At 41.8% G+C, this 21,147-nt stretch overlaps 1 protein-coding gene and 1 pseudogene across 2 annotated transcripts in view; both read left to right on the top strand.

Annotated features, from left to right (window-relative positions):
• LOC143038543 (WD repeat-containing protein 26-like) overlaps nucleotides 1-21,147 on the top strand; it is a 247,253-nt gene that overhangs the window by 182,223 nt on the left and 43,883 nt on the right. The window lies entirely within an intron of this gene.
• On the top strand, nucleotides 15,060-15,180 carry LOC143038708 (5S ribosomal RNA; annotated as a pseudogene).

Raw genomic sequence — 21,147 nt, 5'->3', positions numbered from 1 at the left:
AAGAGGGTGGAGGGAGGTGGAGTGTATTTAGGGATGGAATGGGTGGGAATGGTTTTATGCCTTTGTTTTTTGGCTACCTCCCTTGTAAGGGGGAAAAAGCCTTTGGTATATTTATGTATGTATTGTTAGCCATTTATTCAAACTATTAAAGCAAGCATGAATACTTATCAGTTGTCAACCCTGGATTCAACGAAATAAAGAACATATATGCTTGCCTGACATGAATAGATCTCAAGGCAGGATTGTATTTACCTAATTTTAATATAGGTGAAAGCTTTATTCATGAGATCTTATCTCTTTTTCCAGTTATCATACTTTGAATGTGCTTGTGGTTTTACCTTGAGCCATCTCAATTACAAATTATTTCAAGTGTTATGCATATATATATATATATATATATATACACATACATATACCAAAGGCATTTTCCCCCTTACACGGGGGATAGCCAAAAAGAAATAGGCATAGAAATCACTCCCACCCATTTCATTTCCCATATATTCCACTCCCCTACACCCTCCTCCCTCCCTCCTATCCTGTCACCTCCTGGATGACGGGTCATCCCTACATCCCGTCCACTGCTCTGGGTCAGAAGCAGTGTCACAAGACACAGCACATCCACAGCAAGGCCGCTTCATAAATTCGGTGACCCCCCCATCTCCGTCCCCTCTGCAGGAAAGGAGAAGATGGGGAGAAATCCCCTCAGGCTGCATCAAATTTTTTGCATACAAACTTCTTCACCCCCATCCCCCACCCACTCCGCCTCATGCATCACAGCCTCAATCTATACACAACCCTTCTCCATTCACCCCTATCTTCTGTCCTCTCCCATGCTTCCTCTACAGACATTCCTCTCTTTTGTAAAGCCCCTTTCACCCCATCCATCCATCTCATCCTAGGACGCCCCCTCATAGTCACTCCTTCCACCTCCGCCTTCCACATTCTTTCCATGTGTCCAAACCATCCTAATACTCTTTCATCAACTCTATCTCCCAGCTCCTTTTCCACCCCTGTTCTCCTCCTCACCTCCTCATTTCTCACTCTATCTATCCTAGTAACCCCTATCATACTTCTCAGACATTTCATCTCAAACACATTCAAACTCCTTCTCTCTTCCTCTCTCATGTTTCATGTTTCTGCCCCGTACATTGCTGTTGGCACAATCACTCCTTCATACAGGGTGGGGCAGAACCGAATGAACAGTTTTGAGGAGATATAAAAAAGTAATGGAGGTACATAGAGAATAAAGTTTATTATTCTCGAGGTTAGCATAACATACCATTTAGAATCCTTATGTTCTGAAAATAATGTCAGCAAGATGGCGGCTGTTAGCTGCAACACACTGTTGGAGTCGTTCTCTGAAGTTTCCTACAGCACGTTCACACATAGTGCGGGGTATGGCGTTAACCTCTTCAATAATCTGCTCCCTTAGCTGTGGTAGGGTGTGAGTGCGACTTTTGAACACCTTTTCTTTCAGATGTCCCCAAAGAAAGAAGTCGCAAATGCTCAAATCAGGTGACCGCGCAGGCCACCCTAAATCACCCCTCAGAGAAACCAGACGTCCGGGAAACATGTTTCTTAACCCCTTCCATACGGTGCCGCACACGTAGGCGTCATGGGGAGCGAGTGTATTCGCGAGGCTGCCATATCGGCGTCTTGATTATATTTATTGTAGTCGCCCCTCCATAATGACATTCTTTCTAATTCTTTTGTAATCGCATTTTCTATGGTTATCAAAATTCACGGGTGAAGAGAGAACGATCGCTATAAGCGGTGACTATATTTTATGATGCGAGTATTATTACGACACGTCGTACGGCTGGCATTGGCTGCTGCCACCGAGATCTAAGTCCATGACGCAAAATGTGTGCGGCACCGTATGGAAGGGGTTAAAACATTGAGTGAAAATCGGGCTGTGTGAGCTGTAGCCCCATCCTGCTGGGACCACACGTCCCCCAATCCTTCATTTTCAACAATCTCTTCCCAAAGCAACGGCATGCCTTCGTGCAGAACATCTTGGCGACTGGATGATTGCTGCTCTCACCCTCTCGACATTTTCTGGTGTTCTGATGGACTTGCGTTGGCCATATGTATCTCTTCTTAATGTGCTACCAGTTGCCTCCAACTGCCTAACCCAGGACCAAATTGTGTTCGCCTGAGGAACAGCATTGTTGCCTGGAATATTGAACCGTCGCCGAAAAGCTCTTTGTGTTGCAATCACAGATTGATTGTTCTCAAAATATGCGCTCACAGCAAAGCCATGATGTGCTCCCGTCCACACCATGTCGACTACTGAAATGGGGATGTCTGAGGAGCGGAACAAAACCACCCGCACCCCCTCCCCTCCCCCCGAGCACTGACTCCTCTAAACTGCTCAATCGGTTCTGCCCCACCCTGTATAACCTCCTCTTAGCATCCATTTCCAGATGTCTATTTCTTGTTACACTTTTTAATCCACCACTCTCTCCATTCACTCGCTTCTCTCAATCTACATTCTACCTCCACCCCCAGTCCTCCTTTTCCTGTCACATTCACACCCAAGTATCTGAAACTATCCACTTCCTCCAGTTTCTCACCCTTGATGCTCACTTCCAGCCTACTGTCACTCTCTCCCCTTGTACATCTCATCACCTTACTTTTTCCCACATTTATCTTCAGCTTCCTTCTTTCACACACCTTCTCAAACTCTGTCACTAACTTCCTCAATCCCTCTGATCCTACTACAAGCACAGTGACGTCAGCAAACAACAACTGGCTCATCTCCCACTTTTCTCTATTTTCTTTAATCATCTCCAACCCCTGACCCACTACCCATGCATTCACCTCTCGCACCACCCATCCATGTAAAGATTGAACAGCCAGGACGACATAACACACCCCTGATGAAGTCCCACCTTTACCTCAAACCATTCACTCTCTCCATTTCTAATCCTAACGCAAGCTCTACTACTCTCATAAAAACTCTTGACTCCTCTTAACAGCTTTCCTCCTATCCCATATATCTGCAATACCTCCCACAGTGCCTTCCTGTCTACCCTGATCCATAAAAGCCCAAAAAACATCCTTACCTTTTCCTATAGCTTTCTCACATATCTGTCTTACCACAAAAATCTGATCTACACATCCCCTACCTGTCCTAAAACCACACTGTTCCTCACCAATTACTCCCTCTGTTCCTCTCCTAATCCTCTCAATCAAGACCCTCCCATAAGCCTTCCCAACTACACTCAACAAGCTGATCCCTCTGTAACTACTACACTCACTCTTGTTCCCCTTTCCTTTGTAAAGCGGAACTATACAGGCACTCCTCCAGTCTTCTGGCACTCTACCCTCTCTTAAATAAACATTAAATAACCTCACCAGCCAGTCCACCATAACTGTACCTCCTTTCTTCAGACATTCTGCATGGCATCCATCCAACCCAGGTACCTTACCTGCTCTCATCTTAACAGGTGTTTTCACTTCATCCTTCCCTATTTCTCCTCCATTTTCCTCACTCATCACTCTTATTTTCTTAGCGCTTCCCACTGCAACTACCTTTCCCTCCCTATCCTCCTTCATATTTATCAACTCCCTAAAATACTCTGCCCACATTCCTCTCACTGCCTTCTCTTCCATTATCATCTCTCCATCTGCATCTTTTACCTTTTCTTCTCTACTTGATTTGCCTCCTCTTCCTCTTTTAACTTCCTTCCAAAACATCTTTTTATTACTTTCAAAATTTTCTGTCATACTCTTTCCCCATTTCACATCTGCTCTCCTCTTTGCTTCCTTTATCTTATGCTTAACTTCCTTTCTCTTTACTTTTTACCTCTCATACGATTCCCTGGTCCTAATTTGTAGCCAGTCTATGAATGCCTTCTTCTTCTCTTCTACACCCTTCTTTGCTTCCTCATCCCACTAATCACTACCCTTCTTTCTATTTCCTCCCACCCTCCTTGTTCCACACACCATCTTTGCACACCTTATGACTCCCTCCTTGAACCATCCCCATTTCTCCTTCACTCCTAGTTCTACTCTATCCTTTACTCTCTTCCACTCCTCTCTCAACTTCTTCTTATACTCATTCTCCTTTTTTTCTTCATTTAAGCAGTTCACTCAAGTACCTCCCTACCTTCTGCCCTTTTCCTCTTTCTCCACCTATTCTCCACTCTCAATTTACCTTCCACCAGGAAATGATCTGATATTCCCCCACTCTCTCCCCTTAGAACATGTACATCCTTAACTCTTCCTACCATACTCCTAGTCACCACTATAGTCCATTAATGCTCTATCTACCACCCTTCCATCCACCACCCTCTCCCATGTGTATTTATGCTTGGCTTTCTTCTTAAACACTGTATTTGCTATCATCAACTCTCCACTACGATTTTTGCCTCGAACTCCATACTTTCCAATCACTCCGTCAATTGGTTCATTTACTACCCTAGCATTTAGGTCTCCCAATACAACTACATTGATATTTCTCCCTAATCCCTCTATGCACTCATTTATATCTACCCAGAATGCCTCCCTTTCCTCTACGTTCTTCTCACTACCAGGCCCATATGCACTTACAAAAACCCACATCTCCTCTCCCAGCTTCACCTTCATCCACATCAACCTTGATGACACCTTCCACTCCACTACCCGCTTACTTATCTCTTCACTTACTAGTATAGCCACCCCTTCTCTCCCTTGTCCCCTCTTCACTCCTGAGTACCTCGCAGCTACACTCCCAAACTCACAGTTGCCCTTTCCTTTCATTTTAGTTTCACTCAAAGCCAGTACATCCATCTTTCTTCTCACAAACATACTGCCAATCTCTTCCCTTTTACTCTCATCTGTACTACATCCACACACATTAAAAGACCCAAACCTTAGGGTACTGTTTGGAAAGCTCCCAGACCCTCTTATGACTTTTTTTTTTTCTTTTTTAGGAATGTCCCCTTTTGGGGCTACAGGTTGTAGGACTCCTAATCCCATCCCCCATCCCTTTTTTGTCGCCTTTTACGACTCAAGTGGAAATACTTGGTGGCAGTATTCTTTTCCCCCACCACAGGGTGGGGGATGGAGAAGGGGGTCGCCGATTTGATGAAACGGCCTTGCTGTGGATGTGCTGTGTCTTGCGACACTGCTTCTGACCCAGAGCAGCGGACAAGATGCAGGGATGACCCGTCATCCAAGAGGTGTCAAGATAAAAGGGAATGGAGTGTATTGGGGATGGAATGGGTGGGAGTGGTTTTTATGCCTTTGCTTTTTGACTACCTCCCTTATAAGGGGGAAAAAAGCCTTTGGTGTATGTATTTACCTAGTTGTATTTTACGGAAGGAGAGCTATGCTCACAGTGACCCGATTTCATATCTCCACACCCAGTTTGTTCTTAAAATCATGTTTAGTTTTGGCACTTACTGTTTCTCCGTTTAGTTTGTTCCAGACATCAATCACTCTATGTGGGAAGCTATTCTTTTTCAGGTCTCCTCTGTAACTGTCCTTTAGCTTCTTTTCGTGTCCTGTTGTTTCTCTTCTCCATTTTGATAAGTCATCTCTATTGAGAATTTCCATCCCTTTCATAATTCTGTAAATGGTCAACAAATCACCTCTTTCTCTTCTCTGTTCCAGTGTTGATAGATATAATTTCTCCAATCTTTGTTCGTATGTCAAATTTGATAGTGTAGGTGCCATTTTTGTCACTGCTCTTTGGATTCTTTCTAATTTTCTTATGTTCTTTTTTGTGCTAGGTGCCCATAGTGTTGCAGCATATTCTAGTTTAGGTCTTATTAGTGTAACCACTATTTTTTTAACCATTTCTTCATCCATGTAGTCGAAGGCCACTTTCATTGATCTTAATAAGTTAAAAGTCTCTCCAAATAATTTATTGACATGTTTATCAGGTGTCAAGTCACTTGAGATGATCACTCCCAGGTCCCTTTCTGAATCAACTTTTTTGACTTCCTTGTTTCCAATTTTATATTGACCCGATACTCTATTTTTGCTTTTTCCAAATTCCATTATGCTACATTTCTTAATGTTGAAGTTCATCTCACATCTCTGACTCCATTCCTATATGTCTAGGTCATCTTATAGTGATCTGCAATCTTCATATGTCCTTACTCTCTTGAGTAATTAGGCATTGTCAGCAAAGAAGTTCATGTAAGAATTTACTCCCTCATCCATATCATTTATATATATGGCAAACATTAAGGAGCCAATACAGAGCCTTGCGGAATGCCACTCTTCACATGTTCCCAGTTCGAATTTTTGTCTCTAAGTACCACTCTCATTTTTCTCCCAATGAAGAAATTCATCATCCATTCCAGTAGCTTACCTTGTATTCCTCCTATTATTTAAATTTTTCTTATTAATTTTTTATGTGGTACTTTGTTGAGTGCCTTCTGCAAATCCAAGAAGGTGCAATCTGCCCAACCATCTCTTTCTTGTATTATCACAGTTAATCTCGAGTAAAAGCATATTAAGTTTGTGGTACACGATCTTCCACTTCTAAAACCAAATTGTTTAAGGTTTACTATTTTATTATCTTCCAAGTGTTTAGTCCATTTATTTCTGATGACTTTTTCGCATATTTTTGCTACTGTACTTATAAGGGATACCGGTCTGAAGTTTGTAGGATCTTCTTTAACCCCTTCCATACGGTGCCGCACACGTAGGCGTCATGAGGAGCAAGTGGATTCGCGACGCTGCCATATCGGCGTCTTGATTATATTTATTGTAGTCGCCCCTGTGTTTTTACATTCTCCCAAATGCGCCCTGAATCCCATTCTCTGTGGTTTTCAAAATTCGCGGGTGAAAGAGAGAACGATCGATATAAGCCGTGACTATATTTTATGATTCGAGTATTATTATGACACGTCATACGGCTGGCATTGGCTGCTGCCCGCGAGATTTAAGTCCCGTACTGAAGTGGTTAATTCCTCTTTTATATATTGGTACTATGTTTGCATCTTTCCAATCTTGTGGTACCTTTCCTTCTTTGAGTGAGAAGTCTATTATCTTGGATAATTTGTCCATCAGTTCGTCTATACACTCTTTCAGTATCCAATTTGCAATTCCATCCGGTCCATACAATTTCCTGACATCTAAGTTTTTTTTTTGGTCTCTTATTTCTTTTTGTGTTACCTTTATTTCTTTCATTTTGGGTGATCTTTCTTGTCCATTTTCCCAAAATTGTGAGCTCTCAATTGTAAAAACAGACCTGAAATGTCTGAACATAACTTCTGCCATTTGTATGTCATCTATATATTCTTTATCTCCTTCACACAATTTTACTATTTCATGTTTATCCTTTAGTTTTTCGTTTATATATCTGTAAAAGAGTTTAGGTTGTTGTTGTTGTTGTCGTTCCCTAGACTGTCTGTCCGAGCAGTCCCGTCTCCCCAAGGAAGGCCACAGCCGAAACTGGGTTTTCCCACAAATCCTTTATAGAGTGTATGTTGTGTTGTTTGCGTGCATGATTGTGTATAATGCAGTCTTCCATTATGTGTTGTATGGTATGGGGTGAAGTGTTACATCCTGGGCAGCTGTTCACAGCACAGTCGTCCAGCCTCTTCTGGTAGCTTAGAAGTGCTACCACGTCGTGGGACCACCCCCCAACCCCAAGAGTTGGGGGCCAATCAGCAGCAACCACCCCTGGCCATCAGCTCTACGCAGATGGCACCGATCCCCAAGAGTTTAGGTTGATCCTTACAGTTGTCTACAATATCTTTTTCATAATTTCCTTTTTTCTTTCCTGTGTATATTCATATATTCATTCCTAAGTTTTATATATGTTTGCCATTTGGATGTTTTTTTGTCTTTTTTCCATTTTTTTCCAGGCTTTGTCTCTTCTGTCTTTACATACATACATACATATACCAAGGCTTTTTCCCCCTTACAAGGGGGGTAGCCAAAAAGAAAAAGGCATAAAATCATTCCCACCCATTCCATCCCTGAATACACTCCACACCCCTCCACCCTCCCTCTTATCTTAGCACCTCCTGAATGACGGGTCATCCCTGCACCTTGTCCACTGCCCTGGGTCAGAAGCAGTGTCGCAAGACACAGCACATCCACAGCAAGGCCACTTCATTAAACCGGCGACCCCCCCTCTCCGTCCCCCCATTGCATAAAATGAGAGGACGGGGAGAAATCCCTTCGGGCTACGTCAAATTTTGCTCACACATACTACCTCACCCGCTATCCACCCGCCCATTCCACCTCATGCTATCACAACATCATCCATATACAACCATTCTCCATTCACCCCTGTCTTCTGTCCTCTCCCATCCTTCCTCAACAGACATTCCACTCTTCCCCAAAGCCCCCTTTACCCCATCCATCCATCTCATCCTAGGACGTCCCCTCATGTTCACTCCCTCCATATCTGCCTTCCACACCTCTTTTACTAGTCTTTCTTCACTCATTCTTTCCATGTGTCCAAACCATCCTAATACTCTTTCATCAACCCTATCTCCCAGCTCCTTTTCCACCCCCGTTCTCCTCCTCACCTCCTCATTTCTCACTCTATCTAGCCTAGTAACCCCCATCATACTTCTCAGACACCTCATCTCAAACACATTCAAACTCCTCCTCTCTTCTTCTCTTATGTTCCATGTTTCTGCCCCATACAGTGCTGTTGGCACAATCACTCCTTCATACAGTCTCCTCTTAGCATCCATTCCCAAATGTCTATTCCTCATTACACTCTTTAATCCACCAAGGCATTTACTCGCTTCTCTCAATCTACATTCTACCTCCACTTTCACTCCACCTTTCCCTGCCACATTTGCACCCAAGTATCTAAAACTATCCACTTCCTCCAGTCGCTCTCCCTTAATGCTCATTTCCAGTCTACTGTCTACTGTCTACTGTCTCTTCTGTCTTTAGCCTCACTAAACCTTTTGTTATACCAACACTTTATATAAATCTCTTTTTGTTTCTTCTTTGGTACATATTTATCAATTCCTTCCTTGTACTTTTCTTTGAATATGTTCCATTTGTCTTCCATCTTTGTTTCCTCTCTAGAGAATTTATCCTAGTTTGTGTTTTGGAAAAGTTTTCTTAGTTTTACAAAATCTGTTTTGTTGTACATTAATCTTCCTTCTCTATGTTTATCATTCCTACCTACATTGTTCTGTTCTTTTAATTCAAACTCTATTAGTATATGGTCACTCTTTCCAATTGGTGTTTTATACTCCATTTTGTTCACAATATCTGGTTCAGAAGTTAATATTAAGTCTAGTTTCGATGGCTCCTCATTGTTTCTATATCTAGTATTTTCCTTAACCCATTGTGTTAAGGTGTATTTGATGGTCATATCCAGTAGAATGTTGCTCCAAAGTTCTGCTCTTCCTTTTACTATAATTTCTTCTCAGATTATATCCTTTGCATTAAAATTGCCCATGATTACTATGTTTCCACCCTCTTTCAGTAACTCGTTTAGCACATTTATTGTGTCTTCCAGTAATTTAGAATATTTGCTGTCAGACCAAGCATGTATTTACCTAGTTGTATTTTACGGGACGGGAGCTGTGCTCGTTGTGACCCATTTTCATATCTCTCCACATACCAGTTTGTTCTTGAAATTGTGTATAGTTCTGGCATTCTGTTTCACTGTTCAATTTGTTCCAGACATCGATCACTCTGTGTGGGGAACTATTCTTTTTCAGGTCTTTTCTGTAACTGTCTTTCTTTAGTTTCTTTTCATGTCCTCTTGTTTCTCTCTTGTCCCATTTTAATAGGTCATCTCTATCGAGAACTTCCATCCATTTCATAATTCTGAAAATGGTCAACAAATCGCCTCTTTCCCTTCCCTGCTCCAATCTTGACAACTGTAATTTCTCCAATCTTTGTTCATATGTCAAATTTGATAGTGTGGTTGCCATTTTTGTCACTGCTCTTTGGATTCTTTCTAATTGTCTTGTGTTTTTCTTTGTGCTAGGTGCCCGCATTAATATAGCATATTCTAATTTCGGTCTTATCAATGTAATAATTATTTTCTTAACCATCTCCTCGTCCATGTAGTCGAAGGCCACTTTCATTGATCTTAATAGGTTTAGGTCTCTCCAAATAACTTATTTACATGTTTGTCAGATGTCAAATCACATGAGATGATTACTCCTAGGTCCCTCTATGAGTTTACTTTTGACTACTTTGTTTCCAATTGTATATTTTCCCAAAACTCTATTTTTGCCTCTTCCAAATTCCATTATGCTACTTTTCTTGATGTTGAAGTTCATTTCATATTTCTGGCTCCATTCCCATACTTTATCCAGGTCATCTTGTAGCGATCTGCAATCTTCTGTTTTCACTCTCTTGAATAATTTGGCATCGTCAGCAAAAAAGTTTATGTAACAATTTACTCCTTCATCCATATCATTTATGTATATGGCAAACATTGAAGGAGCCAAAACAGAGCCTTGAGGGATGCCACTTTATACATTTTGAATTTTTGTCTCTTAAGTACCACTCTCATATTTCTCCCAGTTAAGAAATCCTTCACCCATTCCAACAGTTTGCTTTGAATTCCTCCTATTTTTTCAATTTTACATATTAATTTTTTGTGTGGTACCTTGCCAAATGCTTTCTGCAAGTCCAAGAAGGTGCAGTCTGCCCAACCATCTCTTTCTTGTATTATCTCAATTAGTCTCGAGTAAAAGCAAATTAGATTTGTGGTGCACGATCTTCCACTTCTAAAACCAAATTGTTTGGGATTTATTATTTTGTTTTCTTCCAAGTGTTTGGTCCATCTGCTTCTGATAATCTTTTCGCATATTTTTGCTACTGTGCTTGGAAAGGGGAAGGATGTTTTTTGGGCTTTTATGGATCAGGAAAAGGCTTACGACAGGGTAGATAAAAAGACACTGTGGGAGGTTATGCAGATATACGGGATAGGAGGAAAGCTTTTGGGAGCTGTCAAGAGTTTTTATGAGAGTAGAGCTTGTGTCAGGATTAGAAATGGAGAGAGTGAGTGGTTCGAGGTAAAGGTGGGACTTCGTCAAAGATGCATTATGTCACCCTGGCTGTATACGAGTACATGGATGGGGTAGTGCGAGATGTAAATGCAAGGGTATTGGGTCAGGGATTGGAGATGGTTAAAGAAAATGGAGAAAAGTGGGAGGTAAGCCAGCTGTTGTTTGCTGACGACACTGCGCTTGTGGCAGGATCAGAGGAGGGACTGAGGAAGTTGGTGACAGAGTTTGGGAGAGTATGTGATAGAAGAAAGCTAAAGATAAATGTGGGTAAAAGTAAGGTGATGAGATGTACAAGGGGTGAAAGTGGCAGTAGACTGGAAGTGAGCATTAAGGGGGAGCGACTGGAGGAAGTGGATAGTTTTAGATACTTGGGTGCAAATGTGGCAGGAAAAGGTGGAGGTAGAATGTAGATTGAGAGAAGCGAGTAAATGCCTTGGTGGATTAAAGAGTGTAATGAGGAATAGATATTTGGGAATGGATGCTAAGAGGAGACTGTATGAAGGAGTGATTGTGCCAACAGCAACTGTATGGGGCAGAAACATGGAACATAAGAGAGAATGAGTTTGAATGTGTTTGAGATGAGGTGTCTGAGAAGTATGATGGGGGTTACTAGGCTAGATAGAGTGAGAAATGAGGAGGTGAGGAGGAGAACAGGGGTGGAAAGGGAGTTGGGAGGCAGGGTTGATGAAAGAGTATTAGGATGGTTTGGACACATGGAAAGAATGAGTGAAGAAAGACTAGTAAAAGAGGTATGGAAGGCAGATATGGAGGGAGTGAACATAAGGGGACATCCTAGGATGAGGTGGATGGATGGGGTGAAGGGGGCTTTGGGGAAGAGGGGAATGTCTGTTGAGGAAGGACAGGAGAGGACAGAAGACAGGGGTGAATGGAGAATGGTTGTATATGGATATGGATGATGTGATGCATGAGGTGGAATGGGCGGGGGGATGGGGGGTGAGGTAGTGTGTGTGAGCAAAATTTGACGCAGCCCGAAGGGATTTCTCCCCGTCCTCTCATTTTATGCAATGGGGGGACGGAGAGGGGGGGTCGCCGATTTAATGAAGCGGCCTTGCTTTGGATGTGCTGTGTCTTGCGACACTGCTTCTGACCCAGGGCAGTGGACAAGGTGCAGGGATGACCCGTCATCTAGGAGGTGCTAAGATAAGAGGGAGGGTGGAGGGGTGTGGAGTGTATTCAGGGATGGAATGGGTGGGAATGATTTTATGCCTTTTTCTTTTTGGCTACCTCCCTTGTAAGGGGGAAAAGGCCTTGGTATATGTATGTATGTGCTTGTGAGGGACACCAGTCTAAAGTTTGTAGGATCTTCTCTATTTCCTCCTCTATGTATTGGTACTATGTTTTCATCTTTCCAATCTTGCGGCACCTTTCCCTCTTTTAGTGGAAGTCTATTATCTTGTGTAGTTTATCTGACAGTTCATCTATACACTCTTTCAGTATCCAATTTGCAATTCCATCTGGTCTGTGCAACTTTCTGATATCTAGGCTTTTTATTTGGTCTATTATTTCCCTTTGTGTTATTCTTATTTCATCATGGGTGAACTTTGTATTTGTCCATCCTCCCAGGGTTGTGAGCTCTCAATTGTAAAAACAGACCTCAAATGTCTAATCATATCTTCTGCCATCTCTGTGTCATCTATGTATTCTTTGTCTCCACGCAATTTTACTATATCATGTTTATCCTTTAGTTTGTCATTTATATATCTGTAAAAGAGTTTTGGTTGGTCCTTACATTTGTCTATAATAGCCCTTTCATATTCTCTTTTTTCTTTCCTGCGTATGTTTACATATTTGTTTCTAAGTTTTTTATATGTTTGCCATTTAGATGTTTCCCTGTCTTTTTTCCATTTTTTTCCAGGCTTGATCTCTCCTGGGTTTAGCCTCACTACATCTTTTGTTGAACCAACATTTTATGTAAATCTCTTTTTGTTTCTTTTTTGCTACATATTTGTTAATTCCTTCTTTGTACTTTTCTTTAAATATGTTCCATTTGTCTTCCATATTTGTTTCCTCTTTAGAGAACCTATCCCAATTTCCATTTTGGAAATTTTTTCTTAGTTTTACAAAGTCCATTTTGTTGTACATAAATCTTCCTTGGTATATGTATGTATGTATGTATCTATGTTGTTCTGTTCTTTTAATTCAAACCCTATTAGTATATCGTCACTTTTTCCAATTGGTGTTTTATATTCCATTCTGTTCACAATATCTGGTTCAGAAGTTAATATTAGGTCAAGTTTCGATGGTTCCTCATTGTTTCTATGTCTAGTATTTTCCTTACCCATTGTGTTAGGGTGTATTCAATGGTCATATCTAATAGAATGTTGCTTCAAAGTTCATCTCCCCCTTAACTATCATTTCTTCCCAAATTATGTCTTTTGCATTAAAATAGCCCATGATTACTATGTTTCCACCCTCTTTCAGTAACTCGTTTAGCACTTTTATTGTTTCTTCCAATAATTTGGAATGTTCGCTATCTGACCACACATGGGTTTCTGGTGGTACATACACTACTACAAATTTTCTGCTTTTCATCTTTTTGTTGGCAATTTTAATCATAATTACTTCTACATTGTCTTTTCCATACGGTGATGCCTACGTAGGCAGCATGAGGAGCAAGTGGGTACTTGATGATGCCGACGTCGGCATCTTGATTATATTTATTGTAGTCGTACCTACATAACCTCCATTCTCTCTAAACTGGCTTCATATTTTCTATGGTTATGAAAATACACGGGTGAAAGAGAACGAATTATTGAGCACTGACTTTATTTTTTATAATGCGATTATTATGACGCAACATCGCACGTCGGGCAGCTAATGCTGCCAGACGTGCGATGTGCCCCGGAGTGAAGAGGTTAATAATCTTTGTCACATCTAAACCTTTTTTGGTCAATGTCATGACACCTCCTCCTTGCTTTTCTGTTCTATTTTTCACCCAGTGGTTATATAGACCATGTCCCACTGTGCTTGTTGATAGCGGTCCTTTCAATTTTGTCTCTACTATGCCCATGATATCAGGTTTTTCGATTTCTAGATAGTCATTTAGTTTGTTGATTGTAACCATTATGATAGGTTGTGTAACCGTTGGATAGGTTGTGTAACCGTTGGATAGGTTGTGTAACCGTTAAATAGGTTTGTTGGTTACGTAAGGAGGACTTAATGCGGGTGAGATAAACTCCAAAACGGGAGTTTTCTACTTTTAATTAACAATTGAGGCAAATCTGGTTTGCAAATATGATAAAGATACAAATGGGCCCTGTGGGCAGATTACAATAAGTGCCAGGCCTTGACCTAGGGCACAATAGGCTGGCAGCCTATTGGTCTGCCTAGCTCTGACGACTGGCCGGTAGGTTCGTGACCTACCCAGCCTCTCCGGTGTGACATGGGTGTTAAAGGTTATATAGGTTGTTAGTAGGTTACTGTAAGCAAAGGCATTAGTCTCGCTATTCTATGTATTAGGGTCAGTTTATATATGAGGGTTAGTCCTATAGTTAGTGGATGTTGTTAGGTATATAATATCTATGTTAGTTTATGCGTAATATACTAGGGCAGTTATAATAAAGGATTTTAATAGGTTAGTCTGGTGACATTGGGTATCTATCTTGTTTGTCATGAAATATGCTGCGTTAGGGGTATGTTGTGGGAAATGCAAGGTTAGCAAGAAGGGGAGTCTCGCTATGTTGCAAGCCTGTGGATCACCTGCGTGGTGGGTGATGGTTAGTGATGGTTACATGATTCCAGAGATCATACCATCGATATTTGTGTATGCCACTTTTATTTTCCTATTTCCTTTTCTTTTTTGGTTTAGGTTTCCATTTTTTTGATGTACCTTTTTTCAGTCTGAAGTCCAGCACTCTCCAAATAAACTCATTTTTTTCCATCTCTTCTCTTTTCATTCTGATCATTTGCTTCAATTCTAATCACTTTGTCTTTCTCTTTTACCTCATCACTCATTTCCTTTTGTATTCTTACATTTTTGAATTTCTCGCTATTAGCCAGTTTGACTGCTTTTGATAATACTTCCAATGCCATCATTTGTGTTCTTAGTTTTATTTTTAGAGGTCTATGATGTTTTTCTTTTGATTATTTGCCTACCCTGCCATACCACTCTGAACACACCGCTTCTCGTCCGATCAGCGAAGTTAAGCAGCATTGGGTCTGGTTAGTACTTGGATGGGTGACCGCCTGGGAACACCAGATGCTGTTGGTTTTCCATGTCTGGGGTATTGGCTGCTTGTTATTGTGGCAAAGTAGCATGCAGTTGATACTTTAGGGTCTATATGGGGCGCCCCTACGGACCAGAGCCACACATCATTTTGTCTATGATAGAGGAAAACTCTTCATAGAGAAATGATGACACTGTTATACTACGACTGTCCCTCCGTTATGCTCTCCCCCAACCCCTTGCTGCTGTCCTGTACCATTTCTCTGAGTATTCATTTTCCGCTGTGGGGGAATTCCCTATGGTGGGGGAAAAGAATACTGCCACCAAGTATTTCCACTTGGATTGTAAGAGGCGAGAAGAAAGGGACGGGGAGTGGGACTAGGCATCCTTCTCCTTGTAGCCCCACAGGGGACATTCCTAAAAGAAAAAGTAAAGGCATAAGAGGGTCTGGGAGCTTTCGGACCAGCACCTTAAGGTTTGGGTCTTTTAATGTGTGTGGATGTGGTACAGATGAAAGTAAAAAGGAAGAGATAGGTAGTATGTTTGTGAGAAGAAAGATGGATGTGTTGGCTTTGAGTGAATCTAAGTTGAAAGGGAAGGGTGAGTGTAAGTTTGGGACGTTATCAGGAGTGAAGAGAGGGCGAGGGAGGGAAGTGGTGGCTATTCTAGTAAGTGAAGAGATAGGTAAACATGTAGTGGAGTGGAAGGAGGTTTCCTCAAGGATAATGTAAAGGTGAAACTGGAAAAGGAGATGTGGGTTTTTGTAAGTGCATTTGGGCCTGGCAGTGAGAAGAGTGTAAAGGAAAGGGAGGCCTTTGGATAGATTTAAATGAGTGCATAGAGAATTTAGGGAGAAATGTCAATGTAATAGTACTGGGAGACCTTAATGCTAGGGTAGGAAATGGTCCAATTGATGGAGTGGTTGGGAAATGTGGAGTTCCAGGAAAGAATCGTAGTGGAGTTGATGGTGGAAATGTGTCTAGAGAGTTGATGATAGCAAATACAGTGTTTCGGAAGAAAGTCAAGCATAAGTACACATGGGAGAGGGTGGTGGATGGATGGGTGGTAGATAGAGCATTAATGGATTATGTAGTGGTAAATAGGACTATGATAGGGAGAGTTAAGGATGTACATGTGCTAAGGGGAGAGGGTGGGGGAAATCAGATAATTTTTTGGTGGAAGGTGAGTTGAGAGTGGAGGATAGATGGAGAAAGAGGAAAGGGACAAAAGGTAGGGAGGTGCTTAGAGTGAACTCTTTAAATGAAAAGGAGAAGGAGTACAAGAAGAAGCTAAAGGAGGAGTGGGAGGGAGTGAAGGATAGAGTAGAGCTAGGTGTGGAGGAGGAATGGGGATGGTTAAAGGAGGGAGTCACTTAGTGTGCAAGGATGGTGTGTGGAACAAGAAGGACAGGAGGAAATAGAAAGAAGGGTAGTGAATGGTGGGATGAGGAAACAAAGAAGGTTGTAGAAGAGAAGAAGCGAGCTTTCACAGATTGGTTACAAAATAGGACGAGGGAGTCATATGAGAGGTACAAAGAAAAGAAAAGAGAAGTAAAGCAAAAGGGAAAGGAGGCAAAGAGGAGAGCAGATGTGAAATGGGGTAAGAGTATGACAGAAAATTTTGAAAGTAATAAAGTTGTTTTGGAAAGAAATTAAGAGAGGAAGAGGAGGCGAATCAAGTAGAGAAGAAAAGGTAAAAGGTGCAGAAGGAGAGATGATAATGGAAGAGAAGGCAGTAAGGGGAAGATGGGCAGAATATTTTAGGGAGTTGCTAAATGTGAAGGAGGATAGGGAGGGAAAGATAGTTGCAGTGGGAAATGCTAAGAAAATGAGAGTGATGAGTGAGGAAAATGGAGGAGAAATATGGAAGGATGAAGTGAAGGCAGTTGTTAAGATGATGAAAGCAGGTAAAGCACCTGGTCTGGATGGATGCCATGCAGAATGTCTAAAAAAAGGAGGTACAGTGATAGTAGACTGGTTGGTGAGGTTATTTAATGTTTGCTGGAGAGAGGGTAGTGCTGGAGGACTGGAGGAGTGCCTGTATAGTTCCAGTTTACACGGGAAAAGGGGACAAGTGTAAATGTAGTAGTTTCAGAGGGATTAGCTTGTTAAGTGTAGTTGGGAAGGCTTATGGGAGGATCTTGATTGAGAGGATTAGGAGAGGAACAGAGGGAGTAATTAGTGAGGAACAGTGTGGATTTAGGACGGGTAGAGGTTGTGTAGATCAGATCTTTGTGGTAAGACAGATATGTGAGAAAGCTATAGGAAAGGGGAAGAATGTTTTTTTGGGCTTTTATGGATGTGGAAAAGGCTTATGATAGGGTAGACAGAAAGGCACTGTGGGAGGTTATGCAGATATATGGGATAGGAGGAAAGCCTCTAGGGGCTGTCAAGAGTTTTTATGAGAGTAGTAGAGCTTGTGTCAGGATTAGAAATGGAGAGAGTGAGTGGTTCGAGGTGAAGGTGGGACTTCGTCAAGGATGCGTTATGTCACCCTGTCTGTTCAACTTATACATGGATGGGGTAGTGCGAGAGGTAAATGCAAGGGTAGTGGGTCAGGGATTGGAGATGGTTAAAGAAAATGGAGAAAAGTGGGAGGTGAGCCAACTGTTGTTTGCTGATGACTCTGCACTTGTGGCAGGATCGGAAGAGGGACTGAGGAAGTTGGTGACAGAGTTTGGGAGAGTATGTGATAGAAGAAAGCTAAAGATAAATGTGGGTAAAAGTAAGGTGATGAGATGTACAAGGGGAGAGAGTGACAGTAGTCCGGAAGTGAGCATTAAGGGAGAGCGACTGGAGGAAGTGGATAGTTTTAGATACTTGGGTGCAAATGTGGCAGGAAAAGGTGGAGTGAAGGTGGAGGTAGAATGTAGATTGAGAGAAGTGAGTACCGTATTTTTCGGTGTATGACCCGCGGCTTTTTGCCTCAGAAAGGGGCCAAAATTCGGGGGTGCGGGTGATATAAAGGTGCGGGTCATCTGTGGATTCTGGTTAGAAATTGCCCTCTTACGCAGTCAAAAAAAATTGAACGATTAGTTTAGTTTAGTTGGGTGCCCTCTCGGATCGGGGATTTGCGGGAGGACCGACAGGGTTCGTCGAATGAAAGTTGATGAATGTCATAATACAGCGCGCACAATCGAGACAAATGACAAGAGAAGGTAGGATTTGTCAGTATCATACCCGCTTTACATGCTCTTGTTATTAATAAAGGCATTATCACAAATAAAACAGGCCTAACTAAACAGCATGAACATACAATACAACACTGACTGGTACCAACACCAACATCGTGTGTCGCGGTCAAACAAAAACAAGCGGGCAGCCATTTTCGCAGTTACAAATTACAAACTGTACCTGATTCCTTAATGCTAAATTTGTGCATTACATGTGCATAATGGGTCGTTCAAGCATGGAAAAAAATTAAAGAATCGACTATTCAGAACGGTTTCCGTAAATCAGAAATGTGCCATCCTGCGATGTTCGATGCATGCTACAACTCGGAAAAGGAATCTGACGAATCCGAAATCGAAATGGAAACGGATGAGGTCACTGCATCAGAATTGGCCGATTTATACCACAACCTCTTCCATGACGAAACAGAGGATGAAGAATTCGATGGCTTCGTGAGCGATGATACGCCTTCATAAACATTATTGACTCTGTCGTCTGTGATCACTGACTGGGCTTTTTTTCTAATAACGATGTGCTCCATTGACTCTGTTCATAACAGTTCAGTAATGTGCTCTATTATTGTTCTATTCTATTGAAAACTAACCATTGGAAATTGTTTGGTTTAGTAATTACCAGTCTTTGTATGGCATTTATAAACCAATTGATTGAGTAATTACCGGTAAACAACCAAACAGGGTTTTATGGCGTTATTTACACAAATTGATTAAGGTTCTTTGTAATATATATATAAGTGCAATAAGATATATTGAAATGTAATTTGTTGGTTATTCTTTATCTTCATCACAATCAGAAATAAATAGGACTGGAGGAATGCTGGTATCATGATCATGAATCGCAATGCCGCATCTTCGACCCATTCCAAAGGCATCGTAAGATCAGTTGCACGCTTTCGAGATCACCGCTCTTTCATCGAAGCTACCACTACATCTAGTGGCAGCTTCAGAAACCAAATTGTGAGGTTGTGTATGTACGTGTCGGCCTTTGATGTGTAATGAATCCTGAAAAGCAAGATATCACCAAGAAACCTGCCAATATCGGAAAACATATACCTGTATCTTTTTTTATAAATCACATAAGCATTGATGAAACAGAAAATTTAGAAAAAGCCTCAGCTTTGAAATTACTTTGATCACCATGTCAACGGCCGGCCGTAACAACAACCGCCGTGAGCTGTGCCTGTGGCCACCCATGCATGGGTAGTATACATCGTCGGATCTACAGTGCCGTGCATGCTAAATGACTGCGGGTCATACAGCGGTGCGGGTCTTGTGTGGATTTTCACTAAGGTGTAAGGGGGTGCGGGTCATATAACGGTGTGGGCTATAGTCCGAAAAATACGGTAAATGCCTTGGTGGATTAAAGAGTGTAATGAGGAATAGACATTTGGGAATGGATGCTAAGAGGAGACTGTATGAAGGAGTGATTGTGCCAACAGCATTGTATGGGGCAGAAACATGGAGCATAAGAGAGGAAGAGAGAAGGAGTTTGAATGTGTTTGAGATGAGGTGTCTGAGAAGTATGATGGGGGTTACTAGGCTAGATAGAGTGAGAAATGAGGAGGTGAGGAGGAGAACAGGGGTGGAAAGGGAGTTGGGAGATAGGGTTGATGAAAGAGTATTAGGATGGTTTGGACACATGGAAAGAATGAGTGAAGAAAGACTAGTAAAAGAGGTATGGAAGGCAGATGTGGAGGGAGTAAACATGAGGGGACATCCTAGGATGAGGTGGATGGATGGGGTGAAGGGGGCTTTGGGGAAGAGGGGAATGTCTGTTGAGGTAGGACGGGAGAGGACAGAAGACGGGTGAATGGAGAATGGTTGTATATGGATGATGATGTGATGCATGAAGTGGAATGGGTGGGGGGATGGGGGGGTGAGGTAGTATGTGTGAGTAAAATTTGACACAGCCCGAAGGGATTTCTCCCCATATCTTCCTTTTATGCAATGGGGGGACGGAGAGGGGGGGTCGCCGATTTAATGAAGCGGCCTTGCTGTGGATGTGCTGTGTCTTGCGACACTGCTTCTGACCCAGGGCAGTGGACAAGGTGCAGGGATGACCCATCTTCCAGGAGGTGCTAAGATAAGAGCGAGGGTGGAGGTATGTGGAGTGTATTCAGGGATGGAATGGGTGGGAATTTTTTTATGCCTTTTCCTTTTTGGCTACCTCCCTTGTAAGGGGGAAAAAGCCTTGGTATATGTATGTATGTATTGTGTTTCTCCCATGTATATATAAGGCATAGTGAATATTTAATGAAGATAAAGTGAGCTCTATTGAAGGTCTAATTACTTAATGGAAAATCCTTCCACATTCATCTTGGTATGAAATGAAAGCTTAGAGTCTGGGGAACAAATCTTATTGAATAAATGTTTTCAAACTAATACCTCTGATTTTTAACTAATTTGTTTCTGTGAATAATTCAAAAATGCTGCAAAATTCAGGTTTCATAAAAAGAAAAAAATTACTTTTATTTTTTACTGTAGAAAATAAAGAGCATGATGTTTACTTTCAAATGAGACAAAAATGACAAAAATCCATAAAGAACAACTGAAGATATTACAACAGAAAGACAAAAACATAAACTTTACAGGATGGGGGATTTAAATTTTCATTAACATTTTTAAAAGCCCAGCCTTATAGTTCCCGCTATCTGTCCCCTTAACCACGTTTTTCTCCACTTTTATCACTCGCTCTCATTTCCTGTCTCTTCTTTCGAGGGCAGACTTATGAATATGAGTGTAGGGTTGCCCAAGAAGAGGAACAACAAAACCTTCTTCATAGCCGACATTGTAGTCCAGGATCGCTTGGGTGACACTGAACTCAA

This window comes from Oratosquilla oratoria, chromosome 24 (genome assembly GCF_046742065.1).
Source record: "Oratosquilla oratoria isolate Oo_2021 chromosome 24, ASM4674206v1, whole genome shotgun sequence".
Lineage (NCBI taxonomy): Eukaryota > Metazoa > Arthropoda > Malacostraca > Stomatopoda > Squillidae > Oratosquilla > Oratosquilla oratoria.
Note: the sequence above shows the minus strand (reverse complement) of the source record. Positions and strands in the feature narration are given on the sequence as shown.